Raw genomic sequence first — 15542 nt, 5'->3', positions numbered from 1 at the left:
TCATTGCAGAGTAAAAACGTGAAACGAAATTGGAAAAATATATGAATAATTTATTCTGATGTTAGGAAAAGACTGCCATACGCTGTGTTCATGTAGATATGTTATAAAGTCATAGCAAACAAAAATAGATAGCGAGTATATGAGGGGTGGATTAATAATGTAAATAACTGACCACATAGGCTGTTACTTCAACAATCATCTCCATCGACAAACAGGTCATCCTCGTCATCACTGTTGATGCTGATGCAGACGGGATATAATTTCTATTTATCTGCCATTAATTCAAGTCGTAGTACGTGTGCATAGATTCATATCTCGTGTACAGCACAAGTGTTTGAGAGAGAGAGAGAGAGAGAGAGAGTATAAACCTGAGTTATGTCACACGTCAGTCCGTCTCTCTCTCTCTCTCTCTCTCAACCAACTCCTCCACTCACCACCATCACCACCAGCACCACCACCATCACCACTAGCACCATCACCACCACCATCACTACCACAATAGCACCACCACCACCATTATAGCACCACCACCACCACCATCACAACCACCACCACCACCATCACCACCACCACGCCGCTACGATCATCACCACCACCACCACCACCACCCCGACCCTCACTGCCTCTGGTGCAGGACCGTCGAGGACACCATTGAGCACCTCCTGCTGCACTGCCCACGCCACCACTCCCAGCCTGACTCCATAAATGATGGCCGTCTTCACTTGTTTGCTATGGAAGTCTTCTGTTAATATTGCCTTTTTTATTATTTCTTCTTTGGTCTGTTAGTGCCCGTATTGTATCTTCCAGCATATCGTTATTATATCTTACTGCATTCCAACTTATGGTTTTAGGGGGGACATAGGCTGTTATCATGTTAGTCTTCTCTCCATCTTTTACCAGTACCCGCACACCCATCACCACCTCCGCACTGTCATAGCCATATCTCACTTCAGTCGTTTTCAAGTTTTGTTTCATCATTATCATCACTCCTCCTCCCTTTCCTTCTTTCCTATCTTTTCTCCCAATGTTGTACTTGCTCTTTCCCTCCAGCACAAGTTCCAGTAATTTCACAAGTTTTGTTTTAACTCCACATATATCCGGATCACTCTCCCTTCAATAATCAGTTAGTTCGATTTTTTTTTTTTTTATATATACAAAACCATCTGTTTGTGTATGCAATCTTTAAACCTTTCTTCCGTTCTCCCTTTTTTTCCCCTCGTGTGTGTATGTGTGTTACCCACATTACTAACAGGCAGAGGAATGGTGGCTGTCCGCTTACTGATCCTCTCTCGGCAGGTTTTGTTCCCAATAGTCCCATGAAGGTCTCAGCCAGCAGCCATCCTCCTCATGATGGTGCAGCTCCCCTCAGTCTACAGGGCGGCCACTGGTGCTGGGAACACACCCACACCTCCCCCCAACCCTGCTGCAAGGGGTGGGTGTGTGTGCGTTTGTTGACTGATTTATTTCTTTATTATTATTTTCTAGTCTACAGCACCCGTAGGCTTTCTTGATTAGTCCTGATGGTCGATCCCAAGCCATCACGGTGCATGCAAGTGTTTATAGTGGCGCCGTTTTGCTTGCCGTGCCCCGGAGCTCACATGTGATCCCATTCAGAGCGAGAGTCCAGAGTCAGGGTTGGCAGGAGGTCTTGAGGGCAGCACGTGGGTAGTCCCACTCGGCGCTGACTGAAATATCCCAGCTTGTGGCACCGGGCGGAGCGCGAACATGGGACCTCCTGAACGTGGCGCTGGCATGCTAACTGCTCAGCCACCGCCCCCCATGTCATTATTCTCCTTGTTGTGTTCCTCATAGAGTTTCCTTAAAGCCTCAAAATAGGTGCTGGATTTCCTGGTGTCAAAGATACATTTTTTACCTCAAAATAGGAATAGAAAAATGGTATTGCATTTTGAGTTAGGTAACTGTAGGCTAACTGTGTGTGTGTGTGTGTGTGTGTGTGTGTGTGTATTTACCTAGTTGTGACATACGGGAAAAGAGCTACGCTCGCGCTGTCCCGTCTCCATATCCTCTCTTATCCAACATTTCCTTAAAATCATGAATGATTCTTGCACAAACCACCTCCTCCTCCAGTCCATTCCACAGCTCAATGCTTCTCTTTGGGAAGCTAAACTTTTTCACATCTCGCCTACACGTGGTCGCCCTCAACTTCTTTCCATGTCCTCTCGTTTCTCTCTCGCTCCACACGCACAGGTCCTCTCTGTCCAGATTCTCCACCCTGCTCGCCACCCTGTACACAGCTACCAGGTCTCCTCTTTCTCTTCTTCTGTCCAGGGTTGTGAGCCCCATGCTATTGAGTCTCTCCTCGTAAGTCCGATCCCTAAGTTCTGGTACCATCTTAGCTGCCACTCTCTGTACTCGTTTCAGCTTTCTTATGTTCTTATTTTCGTGAGGAGACCAGACCACTGCTGCATACTCCAACCTTGGCCTTAGCATTGTAACTATTATTTTCTTCATCATCTCTTCGTCCAAATACACAAATGCCGTCCTTATGTTCTTCTGCAAATTCATAGTTTGTCCCGTTATCCCGTTGATGTGTTTGTCCGGTGATATGTTCTCTGAGATAGTCACTCCCAAATCTTTTTCTTCCATTCCTCTGCATATTATCTCACTTCCCATCTTATAATCATATTCACATCTTCTACCACTCAAACCAAATTCTACTTTTTTACATTTCCCAAGGTTGAATTCCATCTGCCATGTACCACTCCACTCCCATATTTTGTCCAGGTCCCTCTGCAATTCCTCACAGTCTTTCACATCATTGACTCGTCCCAAAAGCTTGGCATCATTTGCAAATAAACTCACATGGCTGGTCACTCCGTCCACCATATCATTTATATAAACAGCAAACCATTATTGGTGCCAGCACCGAACCTTGTGGGACCCCATTCCTCACTGGGCACCAGTTGGAAACCTTGTCCTTGATTATTGTCCACATTTCACTGTTAGTTAGGAAGTCCTCACCTCACCTCACCCACTCCACCCCTATTTTTAATTTTCCAAATTAGTCTTCTGTGCGGTACTTTGTCGAATTTTCAAATCCAGGTACACTCCATCCCCCCAGCCTTCTCTCTCTTGTATTAAATCTGTCACCATTGAGTAATAACATAAGTTGGTGACACAAGATCTCCCTCTCCTGAATCCAAACTGGCAATCCGAGATAATTCTCTCCCTTTCTAAAAAATCCGACCACCTGTTTTTAACTAGCCTCTCACATATCTTCGCAAAAACACGAGTGATACCGGTCTGTAATTTAATGGGTCCTCTCTGTTTTCTCCTTTATAAATTGATACTATGTTTGCTCTCTTCTAATCTTGTGGTACCCTTCCTTCACTTAGAGAGTCGCTCATTATGGAGTGCAGTTTCTCTGCAAGTTGCTCACTACATTCTTTCAGGATCCACCCTGATACTTCATCCGGCCCTGTCGCCTTTCTTACATCCAGTTTTTTCAAGCATAACCCTTCCTCTTTCCTGGCCCGGTGGTTGTACGAATTCGTCTTTCTTTGTGAAAACTCTATGAAAGCTATTGTTCATCACTTCTGCCATCTCTGCTGGGTCTTCATATGTAGTTCCATCCATTTTCAGTTTATCGATTGTTTCTCAATTCTTTAATTTGCCGTTCACATGTCTATAAAATAATTTAGGTTGGTCTTTGCATGTGTCGATTATATCTTTTTCATATTTCCGTTTTTCTTCTCTTCTAATCTTTGTATATTCATTTCTTGCTTGTTTGAACTTGTTCCATGCGTTGATTCTTCTTCGTCTCCTCCATCCCTTCCAGGCTTCCGCCTTTCTTTTTCTAGCCGCCTCGCATCTTTAGTTAAACCACTCCATTTTAGCAACATCCTTTTTGGTTACCTTAGGGACATATCTATTCTCGGCTTCTTTGTACAGCTTTAAAAATTCCTCCCACTTGTCTTGTGTACTTTTGACTTTGTACAGACCACTCCAATTTGCATTTTCAAAAAAAGGTATCATATTAACAAAGTCTGCCTTAGCGAAGTTACTTCTCCCTATTTTGTGATCCTCTTTTCGGTCAATCGTTCTCTTTTCTTTTACTTCAAATTCCACAATCGCATGGTCACTCTTTGCTATTGGGCAATCTATTTTAATATTTCCTATTACTTCAGGTTCCTTGCTAAAAAACAGGTCTAATCTTGATGCCTCTCCTTCTTTCCCGAATCTAGTATGTTCCTTAATCTACTGCGTCAGCACATGTTCCATTGCCAGTTGCAGGAGTCTTCCTCCCCACGACTCTTTTGTTCCCTGCATCTGCCAATCCTCCCATTCTACCTCTTTGCAATTAAAATCACCCATTAAAATTATTCTCTCACCCTCTCTCAACATTCCATCCAGGCAACTCACTGTGTCTTGTATCATTTGTTCATATTCTCGGGATTTCCATGCATTGGTTCTTAGTGGCGCATACCGTACTACATACTGCCTCCTTCTTCCTTCAGCACCCACAATTTTCACTTTCAGTACCTCTGCCAAGCCTTCACCCTCAATCACCTCCACCCTAATGCCTTTCCTTACCATCAACATCACACCTCCTCCCTGTTTTCTTTTTCTGTCTCTCCTCCATATATTGTATGCACCTTCTCCAATCCTTTCCACCTCAATTGGGTCACACAACTTGGTTTTCGTCAGCCCCACAATATCAGGTTCTCTGTCTCTCAAATAGTCGTTAAACTCTATCCATGATGACACTATTCCGTTGATATTCATATATGACACTTTCCATCCTTCCTCTTTTCCTGTTAGATTTTTTATCTCCTTCCTCTCGTCACCATGAACCACTTCCTCACTTTCATATCCATTACTCTCTAAAAAACTCCTTCTTTTCTTCTTCCGATCTCTTCTCATTTAAATCATGAACCTCACCTCTAAGTTCATTCAACTTGTCTCTCTCTTGTTCATTCAGATCTTTCCTCAGCCACATCATTGTGGTGTCTTCTTCTCCCGCTAGCTTCCAAGCTCCTGCAAGGGCCTCTTCTGCTTCGCTCTGTGCCTTGAATCGAATCCTAATTGGTCTATCTCTTTCGCCATTGTATTTTCCAATCCTATGACAGTCATCTATTTCTTTCACCAGGTCTCGTCCCTCTTCTTGTACCCTCTTCACGATCTTCCTCACTACATCTTTCAAGTTGTTTTCCCTCGCAGATTTGCTTGGGTTCCTCTCCTCCTTGACCCCGAACACAATGACACTCTTCTTTTTTTCAACCGTGCCTCTTACCAGCGCCTCACTTTCTTTGATTACCTTCACCACCTTCTCAGCCATCCTCTCTTCCAACTGCTCCTCCACAATCTCCTTAAAGCTCTGTACATTCCTACTCTGCACCATCTCTCCACCATTATCAACTTTCTGTTGCAATTTCTTAACTCTTTGCTCCACTTCCACTTTTTCATCCCTTCGCTTCTCCTCCCACTTATTCCGCTCCTTATTCATCTTTTCCACCGAATCCACGTTTTCCTTTATCCCCATCGGAACATTTTATCAGCTGAATGTTGAGTTCCTTCACTTCTGCTTCTAAATCACTTATCCTTCTCTTGTCGTCCTCTCTCTCCCTTCTCAACTCACTCACCATCTTCATCACCACTTCAAAATCACTCTCCAACCCTTTCACCCTTCTCTGCAATAATCTATTTTGCAAATCACTGTTTTCCTCGAATCCGGAGAAATCAGCCGCCAGTTCTTGTTTATGTGATGGCGGCGTAAACAAATCCATCTCGGGCTCGGTACGGTTCTCAATGTTTATATTCTAGTATCCACTAATATATCACTTTCTCCTCCTCCCCTCCTCCCAACCTCTTTCCGGGGACAGCGCAAGTAATGCCCTCCCCCGTATGTCACAGTATGTCAAGAAGTCAAAAAGTTAAAAAAGTTAAAATCCTTCGGGGCTCCGTCCTCCCGTGTCCTCCCAGCGCCAGCAGGGTAAAATAGGTAAAAACGTTAAAAGTCTAAAAGTTAAAAAAAAACTGAAAAATAAACGAAAAAGCTAAAAGCTAAAAAGTTAAAATCTCCCGGAGCTCCGTGCACCGCGTCCACACAGGCCGGCAGCTGGCGTGTGTGTATGTGTGTGTGTGTGTGTGTGTGTGTGTTAAACCCTTAAAAGTATAGCCTTTCATCTCTGTTCGTGTTTTCAGTGGTATGTCCTGTGGTGGTGTTGACAATTGGTGATGGTGGTGTTGGAAGAAAAAAAGATGATTTTTAATACTAAAGATCCTTTTTTATGGTCTTGTAAGAGATTAAATCCCATTATTTAAATGAAAACAACCCTGCTATCTACCTGTCTGTCTGTCTAGTCAATCATTTCTTAATTATTTGCTTGTACTTCTCCACTTTTGACAATACTCTTCATCCATCTTTCTAGTTATTTTTTTTCTTGTATACTTGTACACTTGTATTTTACTTACTTTGGAAAATTTCCATTCATCCAGCCTTTTCTTCCTCCCTCTCCTTTCTTCCTTCCCCTCTCACTTTGTTCCTCAGAGAAGCGAAGACGATCCAGGAGCCCACACGCATAGCCGTCCGAGAGTTAATCCTTGCCAGTTTACGGGCAGGCGCCGTTTCTACAGTGGCCACCCCAAAAAACACACACAAAAAAGGGGGCCTTCCTCATTCGAAATATAGTGGTGGGTCCTGGAGGTTTTACAGTATCCGGGGGCTTCGTGGTGTAGTGAAAATTAACACACTCGGCTCAAGCAACCGAGAGAGCCCGGGTTCGATTCCCGGGCGGAGTGGAAAAATTTGGGCGGCTTTTCCGATACCCTACGCCCCTGTCCACCCAGCAGTGAATGGGTACCAGGTTTTAATCGGGGGTTGTGTCCCGTCTCCAGGAATCTGTTCCCTTCTCCTATAATTCCTTCCCTTCTGTCTCTATCCGGCATATGACCACAGATGTTGCGCCGACTAAACGAAACTTTCCAACTTTTTTTGTTGTGCATCCATAACTTACGGCATACTCGGCCAGTGAAGAGAACAATAAGTGAAAACTCATACTATATAAACAAATGGAGATCCATACAAGCTGCAACCATCATCGTCAGCAGCATAAAACCACATAGGCTACTGCAAAATAGTATTCAAAGGTCACAGGAACTAAAGAGCTTGCTAACCTAAGAAAAGTTGAACTAAAAATGAACAAATGTTCACCACCAGCTTAGGCTTTCATCCTTTCACTGACCAGCCTGATAATGAAGCCTACAGGTTCAGCACCCTACACGTATTCCCGACCGTCTTGGAGACAGGCCCAACATATTAGACCTCTTCATTATCTCTAACCTTTCTGCTTACTTTGTCAAATTGTTATCTCGTTGGGCTCCTCCGATCACAACTTTATTTCTGTATCCTGTCCTATTGCTCCTGTACATCCTCTGGACCCACCGAAGAGGCGATGCTTCTGGCATTTTGTATCAGCTCGGTGGGACAACCTGATGATATACCTTTCCGATTTCCCGTGAAAAGATCACCGCTTCCAGAAAGAGAGACCCTCCTGTGTGTCCAACGCATCACAGAGGTAATTGTCTCTGGAATGGAGGCATACATTTCACGTACTTTCTCTACTCCCCATGCTAAAACGCCTTAGTTTAATCATGCTTGTTCTCGTTCTATCAAAGATAGAGAGGCAGCTTACAAAAGGTACCAGTACCTTGAACTGCCAACCATGATCTTTACATCTCTGCCCGAATCGCCAAATCTATTCTCCGATTTACCAAAATTCCTTCATCCATAGCAAATCTCAACACCTTGCTTTCTAATTCTTCCAGAGACTTCTGGGCAACCAGCCAAAATATCTCCTCCAATTTCAGTTCTTCCTCTTTCCTGCCTCTTTTTAACCCAGACGGCAGCACTGCCATCTCATCTATCTCTAAGGCTGAATTCTTCACTCAAACTTTTTGTAACAACTCCACTCTGGACGATTCTGGGCATATTCCTTCTACTCATTCCCCCTCTGACTCCTTCATGACTGTTATTAAGATTCTTAAGATTGATGTTTTCTATGCCCTCCCTGGGCTCACCTCTCAAAAGGCTTATGGACCTGATGGAATGCCTCCTATTGTTCTTAAAAACTGTGCTTCCGTGCTGAGACCCTGCCTGGTCAAACTCTTTCGCCTGTGCCTATAAACATCTACCTTTCCTTCCTGCTGGAAGTACGCCTTCGTACAGCCTGTGCCTAAGAAGGGTGACCGTTCCAATCCCTTAAACTACCGCCATATAGCTTTACTTTCCTTTACTTTACTTTACTATCCTGATTGTCTGTCTGTCGAAGTCCCGCTAACTTTGATCTTTACATTTCAGCCCGGAATCGTGCCAAGTCTATTCTCCGACTTACCAAACTTCTTTCATTAATAGAAATGTCAACACCTTGCTCTTCTAATTCTCCCCGTGACTTCTGGCATCTAGCCAAAAATATCTCCTCCAATTTCACTTCTTCCTCTTTCCCTCCTCTCCTTAACCCTGACGGCAGCACTGCCGTCTCATCTGTCTCTAAGGCTGAACTCTTCTCTCAAACATTCTGTAAGAACTCCACCCTGGACGATTTTGAGTATATTCCTCCTACTCATCCCCCCTCTGACTCCTTTATGTCTGTTATTAAAATTCTTCCAAATGATGTTTTCTATGCCCTCTCTGGCCTCAACTCTCAGAAGGCTTATGGACCTGATGGAGTGCCTCCTATAGTCCTTTAAAACTGTGCTTCTGTGCTGACACCTGCCTAGTCAAACTCTCTTTTCGTCTCTGCTCATCAACATCTATCTTTCCTTCCTGCTGAAAGTATGCCTTTGTACAGCCTGTGTCTAAGAAGGTGACCGTTCCAATCCTCAAACTACCGCCCCATAGATTTAGTTTTCCTGTTCATCTAAAGCTTTTGAATCAACTTAATCGGAAGATTCAAAAGCATCTTCCACTTTTAACCTTCTATTTGATCGCCAGTATGGATTCCGCAAGGCGTTCTACTCAGATCTTCTTGCTCTATTAACTGACTCTTGGTCATCTTCTTAGCAGTTTCGGCGAAACTTTCTCAGTTGCGCTAGACATATTGAAAGTCTTCGATAGAGTCTGGCACAAGTCTTTGCTTTCTAAACTGCCCTCTTCGGATTCTATCCTCTCTTTTGTTCCTTTATCTCCAGTTTCCTTTCCGGCCGTTCTATCTCTACTGTGGTAGACGGTCACTGTTCCTCCCCTCAACCTATCAACAGTTGTGTTCCACAAGGCTCTGCCTTCTATCACCCACTTTCTTCCTATAATACATCAATGATCTTCTTTCTATAACAAACTGTCCTGTCCACTCATACGCTGATGACTCCACTCTGCATTATTCAACTTCTTTCAAGAGAAGAACCTCTCAACAGGAATTACTAGACTCCAGACTGGATGGAGGCTGCAGAACGCTTAACCTCAAACCTTGTTATCATTTCCGATTGGGGTAAAAGGAACCTTGTGTCCTTCAATGCCTCAAAAACCCAATATCTCCACCTATCAACTCGACACTCTTCCAAACAGCTATCCCCTATTTCTCTCGATAACACCCAGCTGTCACCATCTTCAACACTAACCATTCTCGGTCTATCCTTAACTCAAAATTTAACTGGAAACTTCACATCTCCTTTCTCACTAAATCAGCTTCCTCGAGGTTGGGCGTTCTGTATCGACTCCGACAGTTCTTCTCCCCCGCACAGTTGCGATCCCTATACAGGGGCCTTGTCCGTCCTTGTATGGAGTATGCATCTCACGTGGGGGGCTCACCACACAGCTCTGCTGGATAAAGTGGAGTCTAAGGCTGGTATTACAAGACGCTCTGGCTTCTAACATCAGCTATTTCTAAAGGTCAGTGAGGGGATCAGTCGGGTTCTAATGAGCGTCTCTTTAGGTTCATGGTCCAGAAGAAGGGTCAGACTACCACTAGGGTCATAAAACTACTCCTAGAAATGCCCACAACTACTACGAAAGCCTTGCCAAATATGTGTTCTCGGCCGGCGAAATGTTTCATAATACGACTAGGCCCCTTTCACACGAGCGGTTTCTGCCGCTCCAGCACATGCCGGAGCGGCAGCCGCATGCCCTTTCACACGAGCGGTTTCTGCCGCTCCTGCGAGCGGCAGCCACATGCCACCTGGACATCCACGGTCAAGTGCGGTGTCTGCCGCATCCGCTTTGGTATCTCCTTCAGTCATATTTGTAATCTTCTTGAGGGACCCTGCAAACAAGGCCGTCTTTCAATCTCGAAGATCAGCAGCCCGTTTCATGATAATTTTAATTAGCTATAACCCTGAAATTTAAATGCAATTTTTTGTTGTACAGACTTTTAGATATTTAATATGTTAGAGGCTATCATTTTCTTTATTCTTTTATTGAAAGTTCATATGATAGAATATATAGTGCAGTCCAGCTTTTCCAATGATGCAAATTGGTCGCGTGCCCTTCCTCCCAGTGTTGACAGACAACCATCCTCGCCCATAGCAACACGCCCATAGCAACACATGACCACCGAAACCGCTGTACGGCATTTCTGCTGCTTCGGTCTTGCTGGTAGTCCGGCAGGGTGTGGCTGCAGGAGCGGCAGCTCCGGCTTTGTGAACGCACCCATAGGAGTCAATGTAAAGCTAAACCGTCCGGCATTTCTGCCGAAGCGGCAGAAACTGCTCGTGTGAAAAGGGCCTTACTGATAGTATTCTACCTCTTAAATTCCGCCGCCATGTTGCCTCTCTTTCTATCTTCTAATGAAATTTTCACGCTGACTGCTCTTCTGAACTTGCTAACTGCATGCCTCCCCCCGTCCCCCGGATCCGCCACACACGACATTCTACCAAGCTCATCCCTTTACTGTCCAAATCCTTTACGCACGAGTTAACCAGCATCTTCACTCGTTCATCCTCACGCTGGCAATCCTAAAACTGTATTTCCTGCCTACGACTTGAACTCTTTCGAGAGGAAGATATCAGGACACCTTTCCTCCCGTAATTGACCTCTCTTTCGGCCACCTCTTCGGATTCTTTACAGGAGCAGCAAGTAGCGGGCTTTTTTTTATTATTGTTTCATTTTTTGTGCCCTTGTGCTTTCCTTTGCTGTAAAAAAAAAACAGGTATCGATCGAGAGGCAACAGTAGAATCGTTCTCTCTCGGCAGCTGTGATAACCCTCTCATGCACAATGGTGCGAATCGCGTTAAAATATAATCGTTAAAAATTTGTTTCAAAATCGCCAAAAAAAAAGGTCCGACAAAATCATGTCATAATTCGGTGTAGAAAGACCCAAGCTAAGTCTACCGAATAAACTAGTTATCAACTCTCCCCTGATCTTAAGTGGTAATATAAACAAATTCATACGTATGATTAATTTTCCAATATGTGTTGGTATTATTCAGTTTTCTTCCACTTTCTCAAAAACTGTTGGTCATGTAATAATTCTATTGGATAAGTTGGAAATTTCAAACAACCGCTGTTATTGGTGTATGCATGTAGCGTAAAATGTCGACTCACAAACTTTCGAGCTGAGAGGAGGTAAACGTAAGTATTCCTTTTTTTTTATACAATGTTCGATGAATAGTAACAAATGCATGGAAGTGGGGGTAGCCTCAGGGGGACTGGAAGGGGGTTGGGGGTCAACGGGGGTTACGGAAGAGAGGGTATCTGACCCCTCCTCCCCACTTCATCCCCACCCCATCCCCACCTCTCTCGGGCTAGCGTACGGAAGCGGGAGGGTGACGGGAGTAGGGGTGCCCAGCAGGGAGGGGGTGACGGAGAGGGTACTTGAAGGTTAAGATAAGATCGTGGGCCCTCGAATGACCACAAGATTACAATCACGGAAAAGGTTAAAGACATTGGTTAATTAATGACCAGGCTGGAATATGAGTTTACTCTCTAATGCAAGTCCGAAAATAAAAAAAAAAAATCGCCATTGAACGTAAGACTCGATAAATTATTTAAGTTTTAGCTAGGTGTATTGTATCATTATCGTCTTATTTCTCATTTCTCAACTTGTTTCTTCTTATTTCTTTCCTCAACTTATATATATATATTTTTTTACTCCGGTTATTTGGCGCCATCTAACCCTAAACACTGCAGCACCAAGTCTTTTTTTCTGATTTTGCATTAATTAATGTCTTATATCTCATTTCTAACTTCTTTCTTCTTATTTCTTTTCTCAACTTGCATTTCTTTTATATTTTCTGCCTGCTCTTCGGTGTCATATGACCTTAGACGTTGCCGCATCGAGTTTACCTTTTCCCTAGATCAAGATAGCGCTCAAAACTAAGGCACCCCAGAAATACCTCAGTGAGTCAAAGGAAGGTAAGGAGAGAGAGATGGAGATGGAAAGTGGTACGGAAGAGACGGGGAAAAGGCATAAAGTGAAAAGGATTATGCGTGTGTGTGTGTGTGTGTGTGTGTGTGTTCCATTCTCTCTGATTCTTGAGAAATCTATGGCTAGCTGAAATTTTGTGGAGTCAACATTTTAGCCGAAAATATGTTCCGAAGCGGAATTTAGTGAGGATTCTTATGGTATCTTCAAATTCCTCATACGTCTATTAGTTCCGAGTTACACCGAGAAAACTGTATTTTTTCTCGTCAGAGTAGCCTAACAAATAAAAATCGCTCAAAGCTCCTTATCTACGTTCCTTAGAAAGGCTAGTACGGAAGCGGAGGGTGACGATGTGAGAGGGAAAGTGTGCGTGTGTGTGTATGTGTGTGTGTGTGTTCCATTCTCTGATTCTTGAGAAATCTGCGGCTAGCTCGAAATTTTGTGGGCCAACTTTTTGCCGAATATATGTTCCGAGGCGGAATTTAGTGATGATTCTTATGGTATCTTCAAATTCTCATACGTCTATTAGTTCCACTACACAAGGCTACACAAGTGTTGTGTGTCGTTTTGTACGCACCAATAACATCTACACGAACCTCAGTTTAATCCAAAACATGATGCGTACAAAACGACGCATTAACACTTGTGTAGCCCACGCACATTTGTTTGAATGCAATGATATATGTCTGGGCTACTAAGCATCTCTAATTCCTGCTGTGTTTTTAACAGAAAAGAGTCATAGGCAAATCCTGGTAGGCTAATATAATTTACAACATCCAACCTCCACTGGGTTTTCAAAATACTCTCCACTCTAGGAAGACATCACATAGAAGGCCAACATCCACTTTTTACATAAAGCAACAAATAGTCCAGCAGGCTCTGACACCCAGCTACTTTCCAAACATTCTGAGCATGTTTATAATCACTTTCGGAAAGTTCTGCTTCTTGAAGCGAATTGAAAAAATCTTCGCGGGATGGAAGACGTGTCTCAAAGTCGTTCCATCGAATCCATATAGTCATAACAAAAAACCTGCTTTCCCTTGATCAATAATGGTAACGCAGTTGCTGGCACATCTTTCAACATCTGTTGTGTGCATATGGGTTCGTTCCCATTGCTGATGAATTGGTTCTGCAAAGCCGCGAGTGTACCAGACATAAAGACATACGAGTCAATAAATCTCAAGTCATTTATGATGACTTCATGGTATTTGTGAACTGAATGTTTTGGTCTTAGTTTGATTTTCAAAGTCAGGTAGCGTTAATTCACGCGGGATTAACGTCATGTCGTAATCCGCATTATGTGCAATGAGAGTGCGCTGCAATTTGTGATTTTTTCATTTGAAGGTTGCATCTATTATAATAAGTTTCAATGTAATTGTTTCGATTTTTCATGGTCATGATGTTTTACTCCTTTACCTTTTAAAACCCGTATTTACAGAGAAGACAGTGAGTTTGTTCATTGTGACGTGCCGTATCTTCATCGGTCATATTGATTTTATTGTAGCCTTTAGAAAATTTTAACTTCTTCCAGGAGTGTGGGTTCAGCTAATGTAAGTTCGTATTATATTCAAAACAGTGTGAGTTCAGCTAATGTAAGTTCGTTCTATATGCAAAACAGTGTGAGTTCAACTAATGTAAGTTCGTTCTTTATACAAAACAGTGTGAGTTCAGCTAATGTAAGTTCGTTCTATATGCAAACTGTGTGAGTTCAACTAATGTAAGTTCGTTCTTTATACAAAACAGTGTGAGTTTAGCTAATGTAAGTTCGTTCTATAATCAAAACAGTGTGAGTTCAGCTAATGTAAGTTCGTTCTATATACAAAACAGTGAGTTCAGCTAATGTAAGTTCGTTCTATATTCAAACAGTGTGAGTTCAGCTAATGTAAGTTCGTTCTATATACAAACCAGTGTGAGTTCAGCTAATGTGTTCGTTCTATATGCAAAACAGTGTGAGTTCAGCTAATGTAAGACCGTTCTATATACAAAACAGTGTGAGTTCAGCTAATGTAAGTTCGTTCTATATACAAAACAGTGTGAGTTCAGCTAATGTAAGTTCGTTCTATATACAAACCAGTGTGAGTTCAGCTAATGTAAGTTCGTTCTATATACAAAACAGTGTGAGTTCAGCTAATGTAAGTTCGTTCTATTTACAAAACAGTGTGAGTTCAGCTAATGTAAGATCGTTGTATATACAAAACAGTGTGAGTTCAGCTAATGTAAGTTCGTTCTATATACAAAGCAGTGTGAGTTCAGCTAATGTAAGTTCGTTCTATATACAAAACAGTGTGAGTTCAGCTAATGTAAGTTCATTCTATATACAAAACAGTGTGAGTTCAGCTAATGTAAGTTCGTTCTATATACAAAACAGTGTGAGTTCAGCTAATGTAAGTTCGTTCTATATACAAAACAGTGTGGGTTCAGCTAAAATGGTTTACAGCATTACTTTCACAATATGATCCGCTTTCTACTGTTTCCCCGTTTCTATTCACTATTATGTAAGCATACGCTATGGCAAAGTGATGTCTCTTTACACCCATTCGAAGAAGGCTTTACGAGAATACTCTCAAAGTCATAGAATGCTAAATAAGATGGCTCATATGCGTTAGCATGATTAATAAATTTAACAGTATATCCCGCAGGTAGGAATATTAGTCTTGTGATCATCATTGAGTGCTCAGCAAGCGTTGTCTTGTTCTCACAGGCGTTGAACAAATTTCCATGCAGTTTTCCATGCTGCATGGTTCTTTTTCATTTCCCGCCGTAGGATAGTTTCCTCAAGCAGTTAATTAGTACACCAACGAGGGAAGAACATATTTTGGATTTGTTGTTAACTAATAAAGAGGACATAATAAGCAACATAGAGGTTGGGGGTTCATTAGGTAACAGTAATCATAAGGAAATTAAATTTAATATTAAATGGGAGGATAGAGTCAGCAGAAACAACACTTAATACCTGACTTCAGGAAGGCGGACTTCGATGGTTTAAGAAAGTAGTTGCAAAGGATTAAGAGAGTAAGATCAGAAGTAGCTGAGAGCTTAAACCTTAGGGTTCGTTGTGTTGGGAGTATAGAACGTAAGAGTTCCTTTTTCCTGAGTTCCCATTGAATACGCGTTCACCTGGGAGGCTCTCCAACAATGTTTGAGCGAAACTGTAGGGATTCAGGAGTATTTATTCAAATCAACAAGAAGATATCCATAAGGACGTGAATATACATATTTATATAT

This window comes from Eriocheir sinensis, unplaced genomic scaffold (genome assembly GCF_024679095.1).
Source record: "Eriocheir sinensis breed Jianghai 21 unplaced genomic scaffold, ASM2467909v1 Scaffold4, whole genome shotgun sequence".
Lineage (NCBI taxonomy): Eukaryota > Metazoa > Arthropoda > Malacostraca > Decapoda > Varunidae > Eriocheir > Eriocheir sinensis.
Note: the sequence above shows the minus strand (reverse complement) of the source record.